Source organism: Columba livia, chromosome 5 (assembly GCF_036013475.1).
Source record: "Columba livia isolate bColLiv1 breed racing homer chromosome 5, bColLiv1.pat.W.v2, whole genome shotgun sequence".
NCBI classification, from domain to species: domain Eukaryota; kingdom Metazoa; phylum Chordata; class Aves; order Columbiformes; family Columbidae; genus Columba; species Columba livia.
In genome coordinates this window covers 11,835,171-11,859,717 of record NC_088606.1, presented here as the reverse complement: position 1 = coordinate 11,859,717, position 24,547 = coordinate 11,835,171, and the positions used below count along the sequence as shown (strand labels likewise).

Genomic DNA, 24,547 nt, shown 5'->3' with positions numbered 1-24,547 from the left:
AGTATAGTAAATTCTAAGGAAGAGGTGAGAAGGCCAAATAAAGATGTACCAGTATCTTAATGGCTGTGGTTAGTCACCAGCACTAAGGCATCAGAGCCTATTGCCAAGTATTACACACAATAAGTAGAAAGAGGAGTGTTTAGAGAGTGTTTCAATAATACATATTTGAATATGGCCTTATTCCCTGTTAGAGCTCCCTGAGCCCATATGATCACAGAATCATTTAGGTTGGAAAAGACCTTTAAGATCATAGAGTCCAACTGCTAATCCTGCCAAGTCCCACTAAACCGTGTCTCTAAGCATCACATCTACACTTTTTTAAAAGGGATGGTGCTCAGCCACTTCCCTGGGCAGCCTGTTCCAATGCCTGACAGCCCTTTTGGTGGAGAATTTTTTTTTCCTAATATCCAGTCTAAACTTCCCCTGGTGTAACTTGAGGCTGTTTGCTCTTGTCCTATCACTTGTTACTTGGGTAGTTGTAGACAGTGATAAGGTCTCCCCTCAGCCTCCTATTCTCCAGGCTAAACAGCCTCAGTTCCCTCAGCTGTTCCTCATCAGACTTGTGCTCCAGGTCCCTCACCAGCTTCGTTGCCTTCCTCTACACTCTCTCCAGTATTTCAATGTCCTTCTTATGATGAGGTAGAGTTTTGTATCTGGGCAGGATCAACCCCAGGTTCCAGTATAAGTCGGGGAAAGGGACCTGGGGGTCCTGGTGGACAGCAGGATGACCATGAGCCAGCACTGTGCCCTTGTGGCCAAGAAAGCCAATGGCATCCTGGGGTGTATTAGAAGGGGCGTGGTTAGGAGGTCGAGAGAGGTGCTCCTCCCCCTCTACTTTGCCCTGGTGAGACCACATCTGGAATATTGTGTCCAGTTCTGGGCCCCCCAGTTCCAGAAGGACAGGGAACTGCTGGAGAGAGTCCAGCATAGGGCAACAAAGATGATTAGGGAGTGGAGCACCTCCCTTATGAGGAAAGGCTGAGGGAGCTGGGTCTCTTTAGCTTGGAGGAGACTGAGGGGTGACCTCATTAATGTTCATAAATATATAAAGGGTGAGTGTCAGGAGGATGGAGCCAGGCTCTTCTTGGTGGCAGCCAATGATAGGACAAGGGGCAAGGGGTACAAAGTAGAACACAAGAGGTTCCACTTAAATATGAGAAGAAACTTCTCCACAGTGAGGGTAACAGAACACTGGAACAGGCTGCCCAGGGGGGTTGTGGAGTCTCCTTCTCTGGAGACATTCAAAACCCACCTGGACACATTCCCGTGTAGCCTTATCCAGGTGTTCCTGCTCCAGCAGGGGGATTGGACTGGATGATCTTTTGAGGTCCCTTTCAATCCCTAACATTCTGTGAAAACTGAACACAGGATTCAAGGTGGGGCCTCACCAGTGCCAAGTACAGCGGCACAATCACTTCTCTAGTCCTGCTGGCCACACTATTCCTGACACAAGCCAGGGTGCTGTTGGCCTTTTTGGCCACCTGGGCACACTGCTGACTCATGTTCACCTGGCTGTTGATCCAGACCCCCAGAGCCACTCTTCCCCGAGCCTGTAGCGCTGCCTGGGGTTGTTGTGACCCAAGTACACGACCCGGGACTTGACCTTGTTAAACCTCATATAGCTGGCCTTGGACCATTGATCCAGTGGGTATAGATTCTGTATGACCTTCCTCCTCTTGAGCAGATCAACATTCCCACCCACCTTGGAGTCATCTGCAGGCTTACTGGGAGTGTGCCCAATCCCCTTGTCCAGATTATTGATAAAGAGATTAAACTGAACTGTGCCCAATACTGAGCCCTGGGGAGCACCACTCATGACTGGCCACCAACTGGATTTAACTTCATTCACTACAACTCTTTGGGCCTGGCCATCCAGCCAATTTTTTACCCAGTGAAGCGTATGCCCATCCAAGCCATTAGTGGCCAGTTTCTTCAGGAGAATGCTTGGAAAGATGGTATCAAAGGCTTTACTAAAGTGTAGGCAGACAACATCCACAGCCTTTCCCTCATGATACTCTCCTGAAACTGCTGTTGGCACTTTGTTCTTCTGGTCTCTACTCGTTTTCCTGTAAGCAGAAATGTTTTTAAGAAACCTTTAATGTTTGCGTATGAGTGACTTCTGAGATGGTGTTTTCAAATGGACTGTGATTAAACCACTTTACATATCCTAATGTTCACTGAAAGAATAAAGAGGCAAGGATATAATGGCTGTAAATTAGTATAGAAGACTTCATCTTCCATTGTCCTGAGCTAATGCAGGATATTAGTCTGTTTTCAATAAGTAGGATGAGACTAAGTGGCGACTGTGTCATTCTTTCCACAGATACTCAGTGATCATTGCTCTTAGTGACAGTGTTACAGCTTTACCATGACTCTGACAGAACTAGTTAGACAGCCCAAATTAGCTAATTTTGGAAAAGCAGGCAGGATCATATTGATGTGAGGATGATGTCTTTTCAGGATGATGTTAACTGGTAAAACTGGCCTACTGCTGATACTGACCAGGGCAGAAATGCAGAGGGAAATAGAATATTACGCATTTTAAATTGGTAATACTATTGCCTGCAATTTGTTGCAATGTAATTGTTTCTGGTGGTTCCCGAAATACAGAAGGCTTCAGGGTTGTCTCTGGTTTGTACTGGGACTTGTGGATAGTTGAAATGGAAGCATGTGGTCGGAGAAGTCCATGTGTCAATAAAGAACTCTTAGAGTTCTTAAACGGTTATACGGGGGGCTTTATCTTATGCCCACAAGCAGAGCCATGTAGAAGGACAGAAGTCTCCATTACAGAAAAAAAGGAGTCTTTCAGGTGAGTAGTTTTGTGCTGTCTGCCTTCTTCCTCTCATTTTTTCCTTTCAATAGAGGTAAAAGGTCAGGGCCTGGACTACAGGCTGGAATGCAGCTGTTTGTTGCTGCTGCAAGGATTTCCTTTTTTGATCCATCCTTTGCCTATGGTCAAGTTTTTTTGGTGGTGGTTGGTGTTGGTTTGTTCATTATTTATTTAGTTATTTATTTTTAATTTGCATTGTGCGTTTTGTGTTTTGGATTACTATACCGAGGTCCTTCCCTGAACCACATGGAGATACATGGTTAGACAAGGACAACTGAAACTTAGATAGCATTATGTTCCTATCTGAATTAAGGAAATTGTTTTCATGACGTGACCCTGGCTTAAAACAGTAGCTTCGAGGTTTCTGATCTCTGTAGGGCCATCTTGAAAACCTGCAGATTAAGCTTGTGTGATTTCCAGATGTCTAACACTCTAAGAAGAGCTGTGCTTATTCTTGTGATTTGAATTGCAGCAATTGCCTTAGGTGGAAAACCTAAGGCAGACCACAAAACCAATATTGTTCTGGCTGTGGTTTTTTGATAAGGCATCCAGGTAGTGCAGCCTACCGGTGCATGTTGGGTGAGGACTGGTATTTGGTATGTGGATAAAGATGATGAAGCCCATGGGAGGACAGTGCTGTCAAGACTGATGGGAAAGCTGGCAGCCTGGTTGCAGGTGAGGAGTGTTTACCTGTCCCGGGGAGCTTAAGAAGTTGTGCTTTCTGTACAATCTGGTGGACACCTGTGAGTCCTGAGGATGGTTCCCACATATTGCTTTGGTCATTGCAACACAGGGATGTTGCTGGTTACTCAGGCGGTGCAACTGTATCACAGGTCTTGGTTTGTATGTTCTAGTGGTAGAATTTAGGCTTTCAAATGAATGAGTGCATCACCAGATAACACAAAGAAACATACTTTTAGTTTTCTGTTTTCCATGTGTGTTTTTTTCTGTTTCTTTCCTTTTCTTCCCACCACCCCCCCACCCCCGCTCCATCATTATCAAGTTAGTTCTGTTGTGCAGGGGAGGCAGCCCCCTTAACTAAGTTTCAGTTTAAAAAAAAAAGGCATATAATTATTGCAGTCAGAAGGCCTTTTTCATTCATTCTTCTGTTATCATCAACTAAGATAAGACTCACATAATCACAAATGTGGCTTTTGCTGTCAAATACATAAGTGAATTGTCTATGAGAAGAACAGTGAGATAGGATGTCTTAATGAACTGTGGGGTGCAAAGAACATTTCAGTAGGACAGAATGTTTATAAAGGATTTGCATCACCTAAAATAAAAAAAATAAGAACCACAGAAACAGTTGTTCATATATTGCATTATGTACCCTTAATACCAGAGACTGGCAAAAGATGATGAACTTGACCCTCTGAATTTGGACTTCTAAATTTTATTATATTTTTTTTTCCCCGAATGCTTTGTTAGCAAAGTTGTATTACACTGTCATGATAACAGAGTTCTGTAATTTAAAGTCTGTTTTAGAGCTTGAATCCTCATACTTGTGCATTTATGATCTACAACATTAGTTCAAAATATGTAGTCAATTTCCAGCTTTCAAAAAGCTGTGTAATTAAAATAGACTTACCTGTATCACTAAAAATATGTTTAAACCAGCAAATAAAATATAATCTGAACAACCTGTATTTTTAAATTTATCATTCTTATCAGAATAAGGGGAATAATATTTGACCTGTGGAATGTTTTGAATTTACTCTTTGATTTTAAATATAATCCTTAAGTTGTTATCAACCCTCTAAAAACTGAGGAAAGATTCCTTCATTCAAGCTACTTTACTTTCAGTGAACTGGATTTTATACTGTAGTTGTGTTGCTGCATATTTTCATTGCTAAAAGAAGGAAAGAACACCTTTCGGTTCTTTGCTGTCTCTCTTGTTAGCTTTTATTTCACTGTGAAGTGAAAATGGAAGAAATAAGATGGCATCGTGGTTTCTTGTAAATCCATTCCAACTGTTTCACTAGTACTATTTTTCTACAAGAATAAAATCAGTGGCTGAAAAAAACTACTTCAAGTGTCAGTATCACAGTTCAGAAATGGCGACAATGTGCTGGCCAATATGTTTTAATACCATCTGGTGGTAGTATTAAAACTACCTGTGTTTTCAATGCTCATATTTCCTTCGTTTTATATCGGAGTGTAAATCTTTCCTATGCTGAATAGGTTGAAGTACAGTAGCTGTGTTGTGAAATGGAGCATGCATCTCGGATAGTTTCTTTTCTTGGTTTTGGTTTAGGTTAACACAAGTATCTTTACATCTGCAGTTTCTGGAAATTTTAAAACACTATGAACCTCTGGCCAATAAAAATTTTCCCATTATGTGAAAGATTCTTGCAGATGAGCTTGACTCACTAAGCGGTGGCAGTGGTGACTTCCTACATGGAGTAAATAGACTTTTACAATGAATTTTCTAGTGAACTAATAAACCTCAGTGCAGCCTTTTGATTTGCTATAGTTTGCTATGGTTTTGTGCAACATTACCCTACTATTTATCTTTTCTGCCTTCAGGCCTATGAGAATTGTCTCTGTATATTAATAGGAGATGCTCGCAACTGACTTTACTTGTTTGTTTCCCAGCAGGAAAGCCTGAGTGCTTGGGCTTTAACTGAATCAAGACCAGCTCTCAGCAGTGGGAGACAATATATTAATCCATTGAAGCACAGACTGCAGTCTTGTGTGTCACTGTGGTTTGTGTTGTGGTTTTTTTTTTCATGTAAACAGGTAGGTAGCGTCAATTCTTCTGCTGCATGTATTTTTGTGATAGGTACATTTGGAAGCCTCATGACGGTTGTGTGAGTTGGGGTTTTTTGTTGGTGATTTTTTTTTTTTTTGGTAGAAGTAGTATTTGTATCATTGCATGAAACTGTAAAGTACCCTGTTCTCCTTTGTTTTCACATCTTCAAGTTGATGGTATTAATTTTACTAATATTCTTCAGTGCTTGGACTTGCTTCAGTTATGAATGAAGGCGTTACCTCAAAAGTCAAACAGGTTTCATTCTTATTTCTGTAAGAAAACACTCTTGTTCTGTGTCTGCTACGCAAACGAAATGGACTATTTAGCAAGTTCTTCTGCATTCCTTGCTTGATGGAATTAAGTTGCCTGATAGTGCATGGAGGCTTGTTTATTTATAAATTTTATTTTAGTATTATCAGTTCTGTTGTATTTACAAGGGAGGTAGGCAAATTATTATCTCCATTTCATTAAACATATGAAGGAGAGTTTGTTTTCAAATAACTTAAAAATATGATTAGCGCTGATAGGTGGTAGCCAGCTTCCTCAATCAGACACAGCCTAATTTGCAAAACTGCGTTATACCTTAGTTGCAAGAGGAGAAAACGTCCTGAATCTTTTAGAACAGTATATTAAATGTGTTTGAGGTTGTGCTTTCTTTCCTTGTTCCACTGTACTTTTTCTGGAATTTGAGAAGAAATTATGCTTCTGCAAAAAAGTTAGTCCTGTTTGCCTTCAGTTCAATCTGTAAGTTAGGAATGGGTAAAAAAAAAAAAGCAAAATGTGCTCCTAAACACAGGAAATTCCTCAATCCTTTGGGTGAGTGACAGGGGTTGTGTCTTTAGGGAGCAGCAGCAGGTGATGCTCTGGGACTGCTCTGTGGCCTATTCCCCAGAGCAGCTACAGATTTATGATATAGCTGGAAGGTAGAGAGGGTCCTTCTAAATTTGAGCGGAAAAGGGGTAAAAATAAGCTTTTTGCTACGAAGACACTATGCAATGTGTTAAGCATTATGACTAAGAACTTTTGTAAGTAATAGATTATGCAAAGTAATTATGCTGTTTATACACAGAAGTTCACGTTCTTGTCACAAAAAAATTCTTTTTATAAGTTCATGTAACAGTGGAAGAAGTAATTTCTAGGCTGTGATGCAGGTGGAGCACCTGAAGTGTGCAGGAGGAGGAAATAGACTGCTGGAATGATTGGAGACTGTCTTGGCCTTTTCTCTGTCTGTCTTGCCCTCCCACCAAGAACACATGGGACCTCGAACAATTTATGAAGCAGACTTGTTATCTTTCTGTAAGATCTTCTTTTTGGTCCTGTTCTAGTTTATTACTAGGTGTTTTTTTTCCCCTAAAAAATGCTGTGTGCATCCTTGATAGTGTGTGAGTCCCAGCCAGAGAGCAACTGGGCTGCATGTGGCTGTCTTCAAGTTATTCTCAGTGTCCTGAAGCAAAACAGGTTAAAAACTGTCACTAAGGTGCTAGTTTTAGACTAACTGCAGGAACTGAAAAGTATTTTAAGATCTCATTTTACCATTTATATTCTGGTTTTAGGGGAAAGGGATATTTTTGGTCCTCCTTCCCCCCAGCTTTACCAAAATATAATTGTTTCTGTGTTCCTTATTTCTAGTTGTTTTTCCACTTTGGGCAATTCTCAGCCTAAGACTGAAGTCCTGTTATACAAGGTAATACATATACAAGTATGTAAAGAGATGGGAACTTGGTAGGTGTCCAGGTAAGATCAGAGAAAGGAGGCATTATATCTCTTCCTCAGCAAAGGAGAACAGAAATGTACAGATGTGTTCTAAGTTATGCAGAAAGTCTCTGATAGCTCTTCTGATTTTTATTTTATTTTATTTTATTTTATTTTATTTTATTTTTTTCTATTTCAGAGCAAACAGGCCTTTCCCCTTTTCAAATCCATTTCCATGTTGTTTTTTAAATGTTGTATGTGATGTTTGGTCTACAAACCAGGGAAGAGATTTGGAACTGAGGATAACCTTTAGTGCTAAATAAGTTATTTTGAGTACAGACCAGCTTAAAATAAAAGTAACTAAAACTTTGTTTGGGAGCCCAAACTGGGTATATGTTGTGCATCACAGGAATTTCAATTTTAACTAAGCCATGTTAGAAAGGAAAAATAAATAATTGTAATACTGCTGTTTTAGTGCATGTGAAGTCAGTAACCCCTGTGAAGAGTAAGCAAAGGACTTGTTCACAGCTGTGAGAAATTAATCTTTCTGCAGTCTGTGGGTGGGGGAGCAGGTAGTAGATAGGTTCATTAGATCTGTGAGTCTATACCTATGTTGCTCATTACCTTTTCTTTAAAAGGCCAACGTAAACCTCAATGAAAGATGCCACTAAAACCAACCAACCTTTTCACTGCTGTGAACCAAAAGGATGCACCCACCTCCAAATACTCTCATTTCCTTTCTGCTCATCCCCACATATCATGCTCTGAATGCTGACTGTGGCCTCTTCTCCTGGGGGGCTGCAGCAGAAGGTGGGGAGGAGCTGCTGGGGGTTTCTGGACTTTCCATGGCATCGTCAGCATGTGTTCAGCCCTGTCTCATGTTCCAGTGAGCCCAAACCAGGAAAAAAATGGACAGGATCTCCCCCAAGGTGAACGTGGATCTCAAGGAATAATAGGTTGCTGATGGTAGGCAGCTGGGCTGCCGTGGGCTGAGAGATCTGGCCTTGAGCCTTGCTCTGCAGGATGCAGAGGGCAGGAGGTGATGAGCCTATTGTTGCTAATGAGCCAACACCTGGTGGGTTGTCACTGAGTGCTCAGGGTTCCTCCCTGTGCTCTGAAATGCAGCTGTGGAGAATGAAGAATAGGGGAGAGGGTGTGTGAGTGTGTGAAAAAGACAAACCCAAGGATAATTTAGACTTTTCATATCCAAAGAGGCAATGGGCATAAATTAAAAACCAAAACAAAAACCAACAAGCAAACAAAAAGCACACCCCCCCAAAAACTCTTAAAAAAACCCCAAACCAACCAAACAAACCCAACAAAAAGCCAAACCAAACCCCCCAAAAATGCAAAACTAAACCAAACCAACCAACCAACCACAAACCCCAAACCATAAAATTCTATCTGAACACAAGGGAAACTTTTGACTGTGGGGCTGTGGGGGTGCTCTAACACTATTACTTGCCCAGCGAGCGGTAGCAGAATCACTCTCTGTGCAGAGATTTGGAAGCCCATGGGATGCTGACCCTGTCTGAGCAGGGGGGTTGGACTAGGTGGTCTCCAAATGTCCCTTCCAACCTCAGCCCTTCTGTGAAAGCTTCTTTAATATTTGGCTGTATTCTTTAGCTGCTGTTGTGGAACACTTGGGGAATAATTACAAAAGCCCCTGCTGGGCGTTACTCTCACAAATGCCACTGCTGTGTAATCACTGCGGTTTTAATTGCGTAGGGAACGTGTCCAAGTGTTAAAATAGTTAATTGACTAAACTCCCTGATTTAAGCAGCAAAAGCAAAACCCCCCTGCACCACTGCAAACCCCCAGAAAATCCCCAAACACCCCAAACCTTAAAAAGACCTTTTTATGTCTTTAGTTTTTTAACCTCTTAAAATATTAGTGGTTATGAGAATGAAAAGTAGCTTTAATATAACTTACAAACAATGAAGTCACTCAATGTAAGAAACAACTTATAAGTTTAAAATATTATCTTTTTACCCCCAATTCCCTCTAGTTTTGTCAGAAAGTAAAATCCCAATGAAGGAGGAGAAAAGCGGGAGCATGGAGAAGGAGCAGCAGGGAGAATCCTAAGAGATCCCACCGAACTCCGCAGTTTGTTCCGTTCAGCCGACAACTGATAAGACATTAGATGATTTGAACAAACTTTTTTGCAACTGTGTTTCTTTCTGGGGCTGTTTCAATCCTCTGTGCATTTTGCACAGCCCTCAGAAGGACTGCAGTGCAGTATTTGGCAAGGAGGGCATTACTGGGAGGGAAGATCAAGCTCTGGTGGCGGCTCTTGCTGTGTTGTGCTGCTGAGATTTGCACTTCGGAGCGGGAGGCGATGAGCAGCTGCCTTCAGGTTTCCAATTCAGCCATCTGACTGCTTGCAAAAAAAAAAGGATGTGGATAAGTTTTTATTAAGTGTCCCCAGTGTGTGTGTGGCGTGTTAGACAGCCATTAAGTTTATTGGTGCAGTCGTTTGGTTATTTCTTGATATGAAACACTTGCAATTTCTGCCTGATGCTTTGTTTTTAATCCTCCGTGCTCAGACAGTGGAGAATAAGGTACGGTGCTTTTTTGTTGCCTAACATATAAAGGATAATATAAGTAATTTCTGCATGTTGTACCATGCAACAGTAACTGCATTCAGTTGGGAAGTAAAAGTTTTGATTACCTTTTTTATTGCTTGTAAGTCATTGAAATTCATTGTAACAAATTCCCTGAATTATCTGGTATATTAAAGTTGAAAAACAGTTATTAGTACTTCATATGTACTAAAATATTTTTTTTGAGTCAGTTTTCACTTTGTTTGTCCAATATAATACAGAATTGTTTTCAAGAACAGTGTTCTGGGAATGCTCCTCTTTTATGTTAATCTTCAGAGCTAAAAACCCGTTCTTTTCTATATCTTATCCATGTCTTCGGATTTTTTCTTTTTAAAGCCAGAAGTTTAAGGGTATGGCATTGTCATAATGCTGCTGTTCAGCTGTGGAGTTTATTTGTTCAGTAAGAATGAAGCCTTGGAGTCGCCTCAGTTCTCTGTGAATTGGAAGGAGTTGGTTGGTGTGTTTGGAGAGAAGGAAGAGGCTGGAAATGCAGAACTCCCTGCGCTAAGTTCAGCTTTAGAGCTAAGAATATGAATGGGCAGTGACCAGGGCAATCGTAATTGGTGTCGGAATTCAGGATAGGAGCTTAAAAGAGCTATAGAACTTAAATTTCTTGCTGAGTTACTCTATAAATGTTTAGTACAGAAATTTGTACTTCATTTGTGACATCTGTAAGAATTATGGGCTGATTTGCAATTTGTATACTGTCTTGGTTGGGAAAGTGTTGTGCAGTTGCAGATCTTTTTGTACGAGTAAGAGTTTATGCCCGCAGTTTTCTATAAATCTCGGCTCTGGACTATTCTTCCAGCTACTGTGTTTCTAGAATGAGCTGGCTAGGGTCTGTGTTTCTCTTGCCAGAGACTGCAACCACTTGCTAGCTTGTTACTTACTATGATTCTTGTCCAAAGTAGCATGGCTGCTACTTTGTTACTAGTAGTAGCTTTTGCTTTCCACCTCCTGAGGACCAAAGATGAATTGTGGCATGTGACAAACATTCAGAAAGCCCCCAAGAAAGACTCGTAGCTGTGAAAGTTTGTGGCATTTCTCCTGACTAGATAAATGTTCATAGAATGATAGAATAATTTCAGTTGGAAGAGACCCTCAAGATCATCGAGTCCAACTGTAACCTAACCTAACTCTAGCACTAAACCATGTCCCTAAGAACCTTGTCTAAATGCCTTTTAAACCCCTCCAGGGATGGTGACTCCACCACTTCCCTGGGCAGCCTGTTCCAGTGCCTGACAGCCCTTTCAGTGAAGAATTTTTCCTAATATCCAATCTGAACCTCCCCTGGCACAACCTGAGGCCATTTCCCTTTGTCCTATCACTTGCTACTTGTGAGAAGACACCAACACCCGCCATCCTACAACCTCCTTTCAGGTAGTTATCTTGCTCTGGTGTTACAAAGTCACTTACATTAGGCATGGTAATGGTAACAAGAGCCTTGCACATTTAATGGTTGCCATGCAATTCTGCGAGTGTTTGAGTTTTCATAACTAGCGGTGTGTAACTGCTGGGGTTGATCCGTCTTTGCAGTGTTCTGTGCGGGATGAGAGCTGGGAACGTGCTGCCGTGGTGGGCCCTGGGTGCTGGCCCACTTGGTGCCGTCTGGGACCGTCGCTGCTCTGGCACTGCCGAATAGCTGCTCAGGCCTGACACAGTTCCCTGGTGCTGGACTCTGGGGTAGGTGGATGCAAACGTCACTGACAAGAGTTGAGAAATTAATATTCTTGCAAAAAATATGGCTTGACTATATCCATTGTAAATGGTCAGGTGAGGCTACTGCAATGTGGCCACATAATGGTGTTCTTGAAGAGTAAATGAGAGACTCTGGGGCCTTCAGATGTAGTGGATGTGGTGGCTTGGGCATTGATGTAGCATTTGTTTGGTCGAAACTTTACTATCAACATTTAGGAGTGCACATAGATAATTAATGCAAATCTCTATCATTCTCTATGTTTTCAGACTATTTTCCTCTTTGTTTCTGTGCCTGTAAAATTTCCAGGATGAAACAGGCTTTGCCAAACCAGATTACTTTCTTCTAATGATGTGTTTGAATATTATCATAGGGTGGGGGTTTTTTTTGTTTGTTTTGTTTTTAAAGGAACACTCTGCAGAACAATTAGTTACTCTCCCAGAATTGGGCTGATGTTTCCAAATGGAATTTAACAGACTGTTACAAGAGAGTGGCACTGCTCTGAAGATTTTGTACAGTCTGTAATGACACATGATGTATCTGGATGGAAAAGTTTGTGTGTGTGTGAAGGCAGGAAAAATTAGCTGTGATTTTTACTTTGTGCATGGCCTTCTATAATATGGTTTTCTTGAGACAGTGGAGGAGAGGAAAACAATTATTTAAAAACTGTATGTGAGTATGTTACGTATAACATTCTTTATGCTATTTTAAAAATGTATCAGTAAAATTTAGTTTGATGCTTGCTTAGTTTCATTAGACTATCTTTACAGATGCTGAGAAGCCTGTTGTAGAGTTTTTGAATGAAGGTAACATAATTTAAACTTTTTTTTCTTTAAAGCAAAGAAGGAAAGCAGGCAGACTGTAGTAAAACTCCCCTTATTGGCAAGAGTAAAGAGAACCCTAACAGAACATTGAGAAAGCCTTTTCTCCTTTCTCTTCAAGCTGCTGATCAAATGAGATTCAAATAAAACAAATGAAATGTAAGCAAACTAAGAGTCTTCCAAATCTGGGAGAAGGGAGGGGTGTTAGTGTGTGAAGAAGTATATAGATCTGATTAAGAAAACTGTTGCATGAACTTTGGAAATGAAGAGCTTTCTTAAGCTAAGAATTCACCTTTTAATATTGTAGTCTCTTCCGGTGTCTTTCAAGGAAGGAGTGTATAATTTCCAGACTGATACAGTGTTTACCTGGTAGCAGATAGTGAAGAGGTGAGAAGAGGCAGTGAGTAAGAGCAAAGGTTGGGCTGGAAAGAAGACAAGGACTATCAAGGATTTCAACCTTCATGCTGCTCTGACAGCAGCTGTGATATTGATGAGCTATTTAAATGGAAAAGGGTCTTGTAACCTGTTCTTAAGGTGAACCTGTTGTAAAGAATAGATTCTAAGAAAATACATCTATTTTATGGAATCATGTTACTGCTTGTTTGGAGACTCATCTTTAGTCTTCTAATGCTTGTAACTTGACTTGAGGATTGATTGAAACTGTATTCACATCTGTGTCATATTCTTTGGTGACACTGTCACTACTTTGTGTGGCTGTGACACGGTGAAATTCTTTCTTGATGCTTTTGTTTTTTAATATAACTTTTTTGGCTGCTGGAAAAATCTCACGTTTGTCAAGCATGAAAATTCTGATAGTGTTAGATAAGCTTTGAAGGAGAAAGATTTATTTGGAATTACAGATTGATGTATTTTCTCTCATATGATTCTTTTGCCTTTTGTTTGAGTGCATGGCCAAACTGGGCTGTACTCAATCCAGACTTCACGAGCTTGCTAGTTAATGGTTAGGATACAACTTGCACTAATTGGCAAGGAGTCTGTCATTTTTTGTTTTAATTTTATTTTTCCTACTGAAGCAAGAGTATTTGTATAGAGAAGAACATTTTATCTGAGCAGTCTTTTTACTGCATTGAAGTAGGTGGTTCGGACTGATGGAATATTTATTACTTACCTGCCATCTCAAACTTTACTGGAAATCTCCTTTTTGCCTTGTTTTTGATTCAGCTTCTAGTGATACGCATAATATTTCTTCCTTACATCAAAAATGTAATACAGCTTTTTGTGAGGATGAGCATTTAGATGACTTTGATCTGAATGTGGAATGCTTGGTTTCGATTGCATTGTTGCTATGATGAAAAATAGACACCAAGAAAATATATTGTGAAAATGTGTGGTGTTGATTTTTGTTGTGCTTCAAGGTAAAACTCAAATGTGGTAATGGAAAGCCTGAGTGAAACTACTGGTCAAAACTTGGCACATGACAGCAAAAGGGGTCTGCATAAAGGATTGTATATGAGTACAAAAAGTTTGTATTAATAGAGATGAGCTCTTACTTGCATATTGTATTAAGCTTAGACCACTTTAAAAAATTATCTGGAAATGATTTAAAAATATCATTAAAGATTTAAAATTTTCATGTGGGAAGACAGAAAATTGGGCTTGTACACATTCAGCTGAACTTAAGATACTGTGGGTTTGCCTTAATTACAGCTGTTGTTGGCCCTCTGTCCTCTGTAAGAGTACGAATGAAATCCCTTACTTAGTGAGACACAGAAGCTCTTTGCGTTGATAATAAAATGTATCCTTGTTCCAAAATGGGATAACCTTCACTTATACTTATTTGCCGACAGCTATACGGATGGTAGCTGTGATTAGAAAAACTCTGGTGCAGCCAGTACCCAGGAGAATAAATTACTAAAACTATATAAAGAAAAAAGTACAGTGTGAGTTTACATATACCTGGTTTCATAATTCTTTTTTTCACTGGATAACTGCCTTGAAAAATGGATATTTTTTATTTTTTTTTTTTAAAGAAAGGTCAACCCAATTTTTGACACTGAATAATTAATGTACAGACCTCACTGATCTGAAATAACACTAGGAAATTTCTGCTCTTAGCCTCAAATTAATTGCTTCTAGGGTTAGCAGAGGAACAGAGGAAACAGGAATAATGCTTAACATGCTTTGGAGCTACCTTTTTGTTTTGTTTTCTTTTTTCTCCAGCTGTTGTATGTTGCTAGAAAACTTGGAGCTATGTCTGCTGAAGGCAAATACTCCAGGCTTGAAAGAAATTGTGACGGGATGTCTGTCTGTGCTGTAGGCTGTGTGGAGTAGAGGCAGTTTAATGATGGAAGAAAATCCCAGGAGCTGGATTGTGCCTGACTTCATCCATCTATGTTATGGCATTTTTGATGTATCTGAGGAGTTCATGCTATATTGTAGGAAGTGCATTTATTTATCTTCTTAATTGGATTCAATTTGACACTTTTTTGAAATCCTCTGAAGGCAACAGTACAAGAGCTTCCAGAACAATGTGAAGCAGTTAGAAGAAAGGATTCTTCACAGAAGGCTTTATAATTTTACCGTGGTATTTCTGCTTCTGTATAGAGACAAGGGTTCATTGCCCTCTCTAGCTGTTTGTCTGTAGTATTATACCTCATGTTTTCAGATCCTGAAATTGTTTCATATTGATCATAAAACATCAGGCTGCAGTTTAATTGCAAAGTATTATGGGAGGAAAAAAAAAGCTTATTTTTTTCAGACAAAGAAGAGTGGGCAGATGATTTCTTCTTATCCAGACTTCTAGGAGGATTTAGACTGGTGGCAAATCTCTACGAGAAGAAGAGTTTAAAAATAATACTTCCTACTTATGTAGAACACGTCAGGCTGGGGGTGCTATAAAGGTAAGCAATATTGTGTTTGTTTTATGGTTTAGAGGGAAACAAAGTGGTTAAGTCTTAAAATCATGTAGCCATTCAGTGGTGGAAAAAATTCCAAACTGCTGCTGTAATATTGGAAACTTCACTTCATTGCTTAGATAAAAGTTGTTTGCAAAAAGCAGGGAATCAGCAGTGCCTGTCCTCTGAACACTCATTAGTGATACAACATCCTTTAGACTCTAATCTTAGGACTTAAGCCCCTTGCTCTATCTCCAAGTGTCCTTTGCATACTTTTAAATCTGGAATTTGCTGCAGTTGGAAGTTGTTCTTTGCATTCTGCCTATCTAGACTCTACAATGCAAGCAGTCTTTTATCAGCATAAATTCTCCAAGGAATATCTGAGTATTCTCATTTAGTTTCTAGTGCAACACCTGGAGGCTTTCAGGTTTGAATTTTCAGAAGTAAAAATGCACATTTAAATGTCAGATTGCCATTAATACATTAAACAAAATTACTGTTCGGTATTTATTTGGTAGAGGTTAACACAATTTCATTAATATTAACTAGAGGAGCCCTCTGGCTTTACGCATACAGAAAGAATTTTCAACTAAAACTGGCAACTTCTTATTTCAAATCTGAAGACAAAAACCTTTCTAAGGCCTTGTAGATGGTGTGGACAGCACCAGTTTTTAACATACCTCTTCAGCAGCAGCAGTACTGTACCGTTTTACCAGAAGTTTCTTTGAAACATTTCTATTTCTGGTTTTAAACTTTTTTGGCTGTGTAACGGTGATAAACATTTGCTTTTGGGTAGTGATGTGAAATTTAATCAGAAGAATTTGTGTTCTTTTTTAATCTTCACATTAGGTATATTGTAGAAGGACAACATCCTCATTGATTATTTTTTTTCTTAAATTCTTCAAATCCAGTGCAAGAGAGAAACATTCAAAAGGAGCTTTTTTGTTGTTGTTGTCCTTAGTGTAGTATCTTGTCTGAACTGACACTGTAGAGGTGTCTTATTTTTAAGATGTCAACAATATCTATTGATCTGAAACCTCCAGCACAACGGTTAGTACAAACCTGCAGGCAGCACATACAAGACTTAAGGCTGACAAGGCAAAATAATAAAACAGTTTGATATATGGGAAAGTAACCACAATCTGAGAGAGAAACCAGGAAATTACATGCAGGTTCCACGCAAAAGAATCTTTTAATGTGACTTTGTAGCTGGAAGGACAAATACTGTCATACACCAGAAGGAATTTGTCTAATACAGACTTTGCCTTCAATGGTATATTCCCAGAGCCTACGTTTACTACAAGAGGAAGCAACAAGTTCCTTCATTCTTCCATTGCTGGGAAACATGTTTTATGAATCTAGATCTTAAGTTACAAAAACCCAGCTTCTTCCATGAACACCGTTATAATGGTAAAAAGTGCTTTAGATAGCAGTGAATATAAATTTCTGAATATTCTGACAAATCTGACTTAATGGTCTGTGACTTTTCCCAAACCATGTTTTTTGCTCTTGAAAACTCAATTTCTGTAATACTTTTTACTAGAGCTGTAGAAACTGGAATGCACTTTAGTATAACTAGAAATACTAGCACAAGTGATTTGGTGTTTTTTTTAAATTATTTTCCTGATTTTTTTCTTTTTTTTTTTCTTCAAGATTCTGTTTACAATGTGCTTCAATAGGTTTTTTCCCTTTTGCCAAACTCCAAGGTGTTGGTCATAGAAATACAATATAATATAAACAATATAAACCATGAAGTGTGTACAGTGTGAATACTGAAATCACTGGAGTTGAACCTGCTGTCACTTCATGAAGAAGTGGACAATGTTTTTATCTTCCCCAACATTCTAATAAATAATAAAATATAGACAAATGACGAGAGAGTTGTCCTTATGCCTTTTTTCTTTTTTTCTGCCTGAATAAGAAGCAACGATTTTAGACAAAGCTAAAGATGCCATTGAGAATGGTAGAAAAAAATCCCCTTAAGATTAATTGAGATCTGTGCATGAATGAATGTCTTCCAGGCAGTTTAATGTTAAATAAAATATTCTGATGATGTCACTTGCTTCTTTTATTTTCTAGAATTTGATTAGTATTTAGGGCAGGAATTCTCTCTTACCTGGGTGTATAGTATGCGGTGGTCAGCTGGATAAAGTGAAAGAGCAGGAGGTGTTCTATGTGGCTGAGTTAGGTTCTGTAGGAGACAGGATAGATATGAGTTTTGAGCTTTGGATGTAGGCATAGAAAACTTACTTTAAGAGTTAGAGTGGAAAGAATTTATTGTGGAAATGAGACACCATGATCTCAATTTTCTGCGACAGCCATTTCTAGAGTCATAGTACTTCATTTCCATACTGAATTCCAGAAGTGCAGAACCACACGTGAAGTTGCGTTCTGTTTCCTTTACCAGCTTCCTCCTCCTCTGCTGTGTTCAGAATACCCTGGGAGGACTATTTTGTTAAAGATGAGCTGCATTTTGAAATTAGATTAATATTTTTGGGATTCTTGAGAAGGCGTTTTTCCTGTAATTATTTATAATAAGTCTCTTGAAGTGCTTTGGGTTTATTTTTTTATTTGCTGGTCTGTGACACCTTTGCCTTCAGATACTTTCTTCTAATAATTGCAGAAGATGAGTTAAAGAATTGTGAGGCAGGTAGTACCTGCTTAGATTTGTATCTGCTTAGATTTCAAGGCTGGTTAAGAGTCAGCACAGATGCACTTTGCCACAAATTGGCAATGCAGAAAGTATTCTTCATGCACTAAAAGACTGACAATAACTTTAAAAGACGTTTTTTATTCCTACTTGATGTTTTCAAAGGTGAAGAGACTTAAGTTGATGTAATTTAAAAGCAAGTTGTTTCTGATAAATTATGCAGCAGACTTTTCTTGAAGGCACACCTGGGGAGGAAAAGGGGACTTTTTTAGGTCACTAGGGGATGAGACATCTTTTTCTAGGACTGTATAGTCTGACCAGAATGCTTTGGACATGTCTGACTTAACCTCTGTCAATCCTTGTTAGGATTGGTCATGGGTAGATCAAATTTACTGCTTCCTGGTCACAGCAGACACAAGTAGTGGAAATGTAGTGGAAAGCTTCTCTTTTGGGTGCATGTGATTTGACATTACCACTTGTAACTTGTGAACCAATGGAATATTAATCTTGCTGTAACACGAGAAGTGGAGGAAATCTGGTCTGATGGAAGTAGCTTTCCATAGAAACAGAGTATTCAGAATGCAAATATGAACTGGTTTTGCTAGTTCTCTCTTCAAAGCATACATAAAACAATTTTGTAAAGGGATAGTACCTTAAACTTGAAATATTATGATTATCACAACATTTCCAATAATATTTGATCTGAATATTTTTCTTCTGTGGTAGATAGAACTTTTCCTTTGTAAACAGAGCCAGGAGTTATAAAAAAATACAGTGTTGATCCCCTTGTCCACGTGGGGCTGGTGTTTGTATGTCAGTCATGGACTCCCCTCCACAGCAGGGGAAGAGATTTAAGTACACTTTGTCCTGTGATCATCTGATCGTCTTTTGATCTTTCCTATTGTTTAAATGCCTCTACTAAAAACCTCACATAGAAATAGGGATCCCAACTGGGGGTTAATTTCATAGGTGAAATGCGGTAACCTTGTATGTTTTCTCTCCTGCACCCATAGACAGGAACCCAAATTGTAATTCAAAATGCAGAAGAAAGTACAGAGGGCGAGCTTGGACAGGATCTCTCTTCTCTGTTGTCTTGTGACACAGGCTTTCAAAGCTTCAGAGGTCTTTTGATTTCTAAAAGAGGCTTTTGATTTCTTGCACTTCAAATGACTTTATACTGTGTTTTGGTAGCCTGTTGAGATCATGAAGTAATTATTGAGAGCTGTAGATAGCTAGTGTAAGTCAAAATACAAACACTTGGTTTTTACTACTGCCTCAGGCTGAATGTTAAAGCTGTTTTGCCAGCCCAAGTGTCATGATTCAAAAGAATGCTGTTAACTTTCAAAGAAGTAATAGTTGAACATAGTGTCACATAAAAATCAGCTTTCCTAAATTGCACTGAGTTGAATTTTTTTTTAATAGTTAAAACTGGATCACTTTTCAAGTTCTTCTTCTCATCAGTGCAGTATGTTAGACTGAAAGTTATTTCTATTCAACATACAATATTATTGGGTAGTTATTAAACGTGTCAGTCTCTGGGCTTTTGGATACTCCAGAAGAAATGGATACTATATTATTATTTATAAATATTCCTATTCTCTTAACACTGATGTAATTATTTTGCACATCTATCCAATACTTTATTTTCTGCTTAGAATCTAGAAATTTGTTTCATGCAGGAGGAAGTATATATGAGAATTGTTTTCATGAATGCATAATCTAGCAGGCTTGCTAAATTAAGTTGCCTGTACTGGGATGCTGGTTTGTTTAATCCTGTAAGACATTTCACGTGAATGTGTAGACTCTTTGCTGAAAGAAATAGAGCCAAGGAAAGTGACGGAAAGTTAAAAGTATAAAACAATGTAAAACTTGGCTCACTATTCATTTTCTGCTTTTCAGTGTATAGGAAATACACGTTTGTGATTATATGTGACATGCATGGTTGTTCTTTGGCAAGAATATTAAGATATCATTTCTGGTTATGCATCTGATTTTCTGGTTCAGATAGGAAAAGAAGGAACAGCCTGTACCATCCAAGCCAAAAACAGTTTGTTCAATAAATGTTACAGAAAAGAGACCTTAAAGATTATGATGAAATCTGGTTTAGTTGCTTGAGAACATAGCACTTCATGTACCGGAACAGGCCTTTTTTCTATGTGAGAATATCACGCCATGATTGCTATGATCAAAACTCTTTACAGAGGGTGTTAGACGCTGGAACAGGTTACTTGGAGAGGCTGTGGAATCGTCATGGTTGCAGGTTGTGAAAATTCAGCCTTGATCTAACTTTGAAGTTGGCCTTGCTCTGAACAGGAGGCTGGGCTGGAGAACCTCCAGGGGTGCCTTCCAATCTCTTTGTCTCGGGGGTACGGCATTAATAAGTGACTGTGTAGAACTTGCAAATGGCAGAAGCGTTTTGTGCAGAGGATACTCAATATCTTCTGTGTTTTCAAATGCTCTGTTCTACTTGCTTATATCTAAGTAGTTATATTTCCTATCTATCTTAATCTTTTTTGTGATGTGTATCTCAAGGTCTTCTTCACAGTTGGTTTGCATTAGCTTATACAAGGCAGGCGGGTGCTTATGGAACTGTAGGACAAAGTTTATAGTAGTTAAAATACACAATTTATTTTAAAACAAGGAAAAATAAGTTTTAAATATCAATGCTACTTTTCATACAGGAATTAGGCTTAGTATTTGAATGTTTTGCATAAAAGAAGATAAGGAGTGGTCTTGTCTTCTTACCTGTGTGAGGTTACATCTAGTGTTGGTGACCAGCAACCCGTCCTCCCATATCCCTCTCAAAATTTTCTCTTAAAGCATATGCACTGGTTAGCTGATCTGATATCTGCTGTATAGAAACAGAGAATAGTGCTTCAAGTATGACAAGTGCATGGAGGGAAATAAAATAAATCAGTAGTTCCCCTGTACAAACAAGAGGAGTGAAAGTGAGAAGACTTCTGACCTCACACAAGGCAAAATGGATGGATGGCCCTTGGCTTTCAAACCTGCCACTCCAGTGCTGCTTCAGCCACTGTCTAGGTGTTTTTGTGGAGTGTTTCAAGCTATTTACATTTTATTTATCAGTTGTTCTTCTGTGCGCCTGTCCAGACTCAACGGTGGGGCTTTTACCAGGATGCCAGGCTGAGGGCTGGCTGGATGCTGTGAGGAGGGCCCTCTTCAGTAAGACACTTCATGCTTAAGGGCTCCAGAGTCCAGATTCCTGTGGCAGCTTCCCTGCTCAGCTTTAATTTTTTTTGACATGTGTGCACTGAATAAATTGATAATATGTTATCACCATTATACTGCTTTCAGCTTGGGTTATTTTTTAACCAGTCATCACGGGATGACAGTATATGTTGTGTATTGTAATCACACTCAGAAGTAGCAGCAGAACCAAGTCAGAAGCCTTGTCTAAAGGATGCTGAAAGAAAGATGTATTTTTTTTTTTTTTTCAGTAAGTATGTGCTAGGAATTTATTAGAAGCTATAACATACTGAAATAAAAGAAAGGAAAAGTTCACATTGTATTAATAATTTAATTTTAAGATAAAGATTTCTGTGTGATAGCTTGAAGCAATAGTTCTTGCTGATAGAAAGCACATGGGCTAGGAAGACTGAAGAGCTGGAAACACCGCTCCAGGTACCTGGTTACTTGGCTCTCTCAGGGTATCCTGTAAAGTACTGAAGAAAATTCTGTGAAGAGTGAAACTGATGAAGTCTAGTTTCCTACTAATCTGTGCTCTACGTCCTTTTCTCACCCCTACTCCCCCATCCTCAATTAAAAAAAAAATATTAAAAAGACCTCCAGCCCACCCCCTGCCATTGTAATGTCAGAGGAGACTAAGACCACGAAGTTTGCCCAGACAAGAGAGAGTGGGTGGTCTTGGCTGGTGTGAGTTTAATTCTGTACGGACTGGCCAGGTGATAGAGCATGCTGAGGTGGTGATGATTGAGGTTGCACCTATACAGCCTCTTGCTCACTGGAAGACTACGTTAAGTTTCTCTTTCTGTTCCCCACGCAGCTGCTCATTTTCATGAAACCTGTCTGTCCAGTTGGTTCCCAAGTGTTTCTGAGAGGCTGGGAGAGGAGGCACAACAATCACAAGCCCTATCTCATTAAAGGCTAGAATTAAAAAATGTACCCCGTGCTACTGAAGAAATGACCTACTTATGATGAAACACTGAAGTTTGTGTGGATTTACACTTTTTAGATAAAAAATATATAAACTGTTTTTTGAAGAAAGTTTGAATCATCTCATTGGTCACTTTTCTGCTGTGATCCTCAGCTCCCTGCCCAGATTCAGGTTTCTTTTTCAGAGCTTCATGTAGATTTTGTGCATGCAGCGCTGTTCTGTTTGAGTAACTTCTGTTCTCTGTGCAAACTGCAACTTGATCAAAAAGCTTTTGTGTCCTAAGTAGTAACTACACTAGGTTGTGTCTTCTGTTACCTTTTTCTCTGGTAGCATTACAAAAACATTTATTTCAAATAACTTCTTGACCTTTTTGAATTTTAAAACTTTAGCAAAAGCTTATTTGCTTTGTATTATCAATATATTGAAATTGTCTTTGCGCAGACCTTGCTAGTTGCCAAATCCTGTGGTCCTTTTTGCAATCCATTTTTGGGGGGGTATTTTGGATTACATAAGAGTTATTTGTTTTTGTTTGGTTGGTTTTGTTTGGTTTTCTTTTTTTTTTTTAGATGCAAATTTATTTTGAATTTTTATAGAAACTTTATGGTATTTGTATATTGCAAATTGGCTTTGTTCCCAAAAAGCAAATGATTTCTAGGATGTTTGCTTTCTCTGTGGTGAAAACAGTATCCTTGTTTAAACATCCTTGCTTAAACAAGGAAAGAGCAAAATGCTTTTTGTTTGGGAACTCCCAAGCTTTCTAATTCTCAAAACATATTTTTCGGTAAATTCACTTTTGCTTCCAGTTTCTAACCCTCTGTACTGATGTTAATATGAGTTAAGTAACAACGAAATGCTTTAACCTTTATTACAGCATTAGCAGGCTGAGATATTACCTGAGGTCCAGCCTCAGATACTTGAGTACCGCTTGTGTTGAACAAGAGTAGTGACAAAAGTGAAGCTCAGTGAGACATGACAGACCTGGAGCAAAATGTGTCACCTGTATGATGACCAGAACAATCTCTGCTTCTTTCCCTCTGCAGAAGCAGGAATATAAGCATCTACAGGCTGCAGGAGAGGTGGCTAAAATTTGTAATCAACAGTGGACAGAACTAACTTTGGTGAACAGACCTGTTTGTGTGTGTTTGTCCTGAAAGGTGATCATCCAAGATTTAACAGTCTCAAAAGACGTCTAAAAATCGTATTATTTTATTGTGATTTTTTCTAGGAATGAGAAACCGAAGCTTAAGAAATATGGTAGTGAAGTAGGAGTTAAGATTTAGCTTGCTGAAGAAGAACCAGAGTGTTTGACTTGCTGGCAGCTGGCCGTGCTTTTGGGACCGCAGGCCCCAGCAGGACTAGCCCATCTTGGATGTTTTAGCCAGGCTCCTCTCCCTGCTTTCTGGAAGTGTGTTATCTTCACTGCTCTAAGTACGTAGGATCTTACCGAGGTGTGACTTCAAAATTGCATCTTGTTGGCAGTTTGAAACATGATTATGGGGCTATAATCCAAGTCCTGCTGTTAAAGGTTCCTGAAAAGGAAAAGGAGACCTTGCAGATGACACCTTGTAGTGGTATGTAAACCATAACAGAAAGCCGTTTGCAAAAGGGTGGCTGCTGAAATGTTTGTAATACCTGCACTTGTGTTCACCACTGATCTCATACACAGGTGTAAGAGCCTGTTACTCATGCATGAGGCTCTATGCCTACAGATTTGTGGGTGCAGTTTGATAGTCATAATGTCTCCCCACCCCTTTGTTAAATGCAGCCCTATCATTGTTTCAAGGAGATTTTGGTGTTCTTTTAAGCTCAGTTCTCTCTTGTGTTTTGTTGCGGTACTTCATGAATGGCTTCCTAGTTTTGCTGCATAAGAAACTCCTGGCATTTCAGAGTTTTGTGGAGGAGAATTCCTCACTAAGCTGGCTACTCTGGTGCTGCGCTTGTTTAGCTTTTCTGGTCTGATGTACTTCTTCATAAAACAGAAATATAAAAGCTGTGGCACACAATTTTATTTATCAGTGTGCTTTCTGGTAGTCTTCTGTGACAAGATAGCCAATATGTCAATTTGAAAAGTGGAGTCCTGTTGCGCCCTGTGCACTTTATTTGGGTATGCAATCTCTCGCCAGCTGACAGTCCCAGCCCCTGAGCAGTTTCATGTCTCTATGAAACTCTCACCTGCTGCTCATTTGGCATTCGGTACTCTTTTACAGTTAAATCTTGAATATTCTCCTTCTCACCCCTGCTTGCCTCTTTGTGACTAATTATTCAGTTTCCATGAAGAAATGGTGCTGTGGGAAGACTTCACATCTCTGATCATTAGCTTCTTTTTGTTTGGAAGAAACTTAAAGGGGAAACAGATGTTCAGTAGTTGCCTTGTATGACTTAGAAGCTCAGGAACTTTGTGCTCTTTTGACTTGCCAGTTCTCCTTTCAGAATATCTTTTAGTGCCTCTTCTCTGAATTTCTGATGTGGGTCAGAATCAGGCCATGCCCTGTTTTATTCTGGCTTTTTAA

The 24,547-nt window shown here is 39.3% G+C and overlaps 1 protein-coding gene across 12 annotated transcripts in view; it reads left to right on the top strand.

Moving 5' to 3' along the window:
- The window catches only part of TRAF3 (TNF receptor associated factor 3), a 74,609-nt gene that overhangs the window by 12,117 nt on the left and 37,945 nt on the right, over nucleotides 1-24,547 (top strand). For 2 of the 12 annotated variants that reach the window (XM_065063435.1, XM_065063429.1), the window contains one exon: nucleotides 15,117-15,258. The exons of 9 other annotated variants lie outside the window; for them this stretch is intronic. The gene's annotated coding sequence lies outside the window, so the exon portion shown is untranslated. One more of the 12 variants, XM_021292392.2, reaches the window with a different exon arrangement.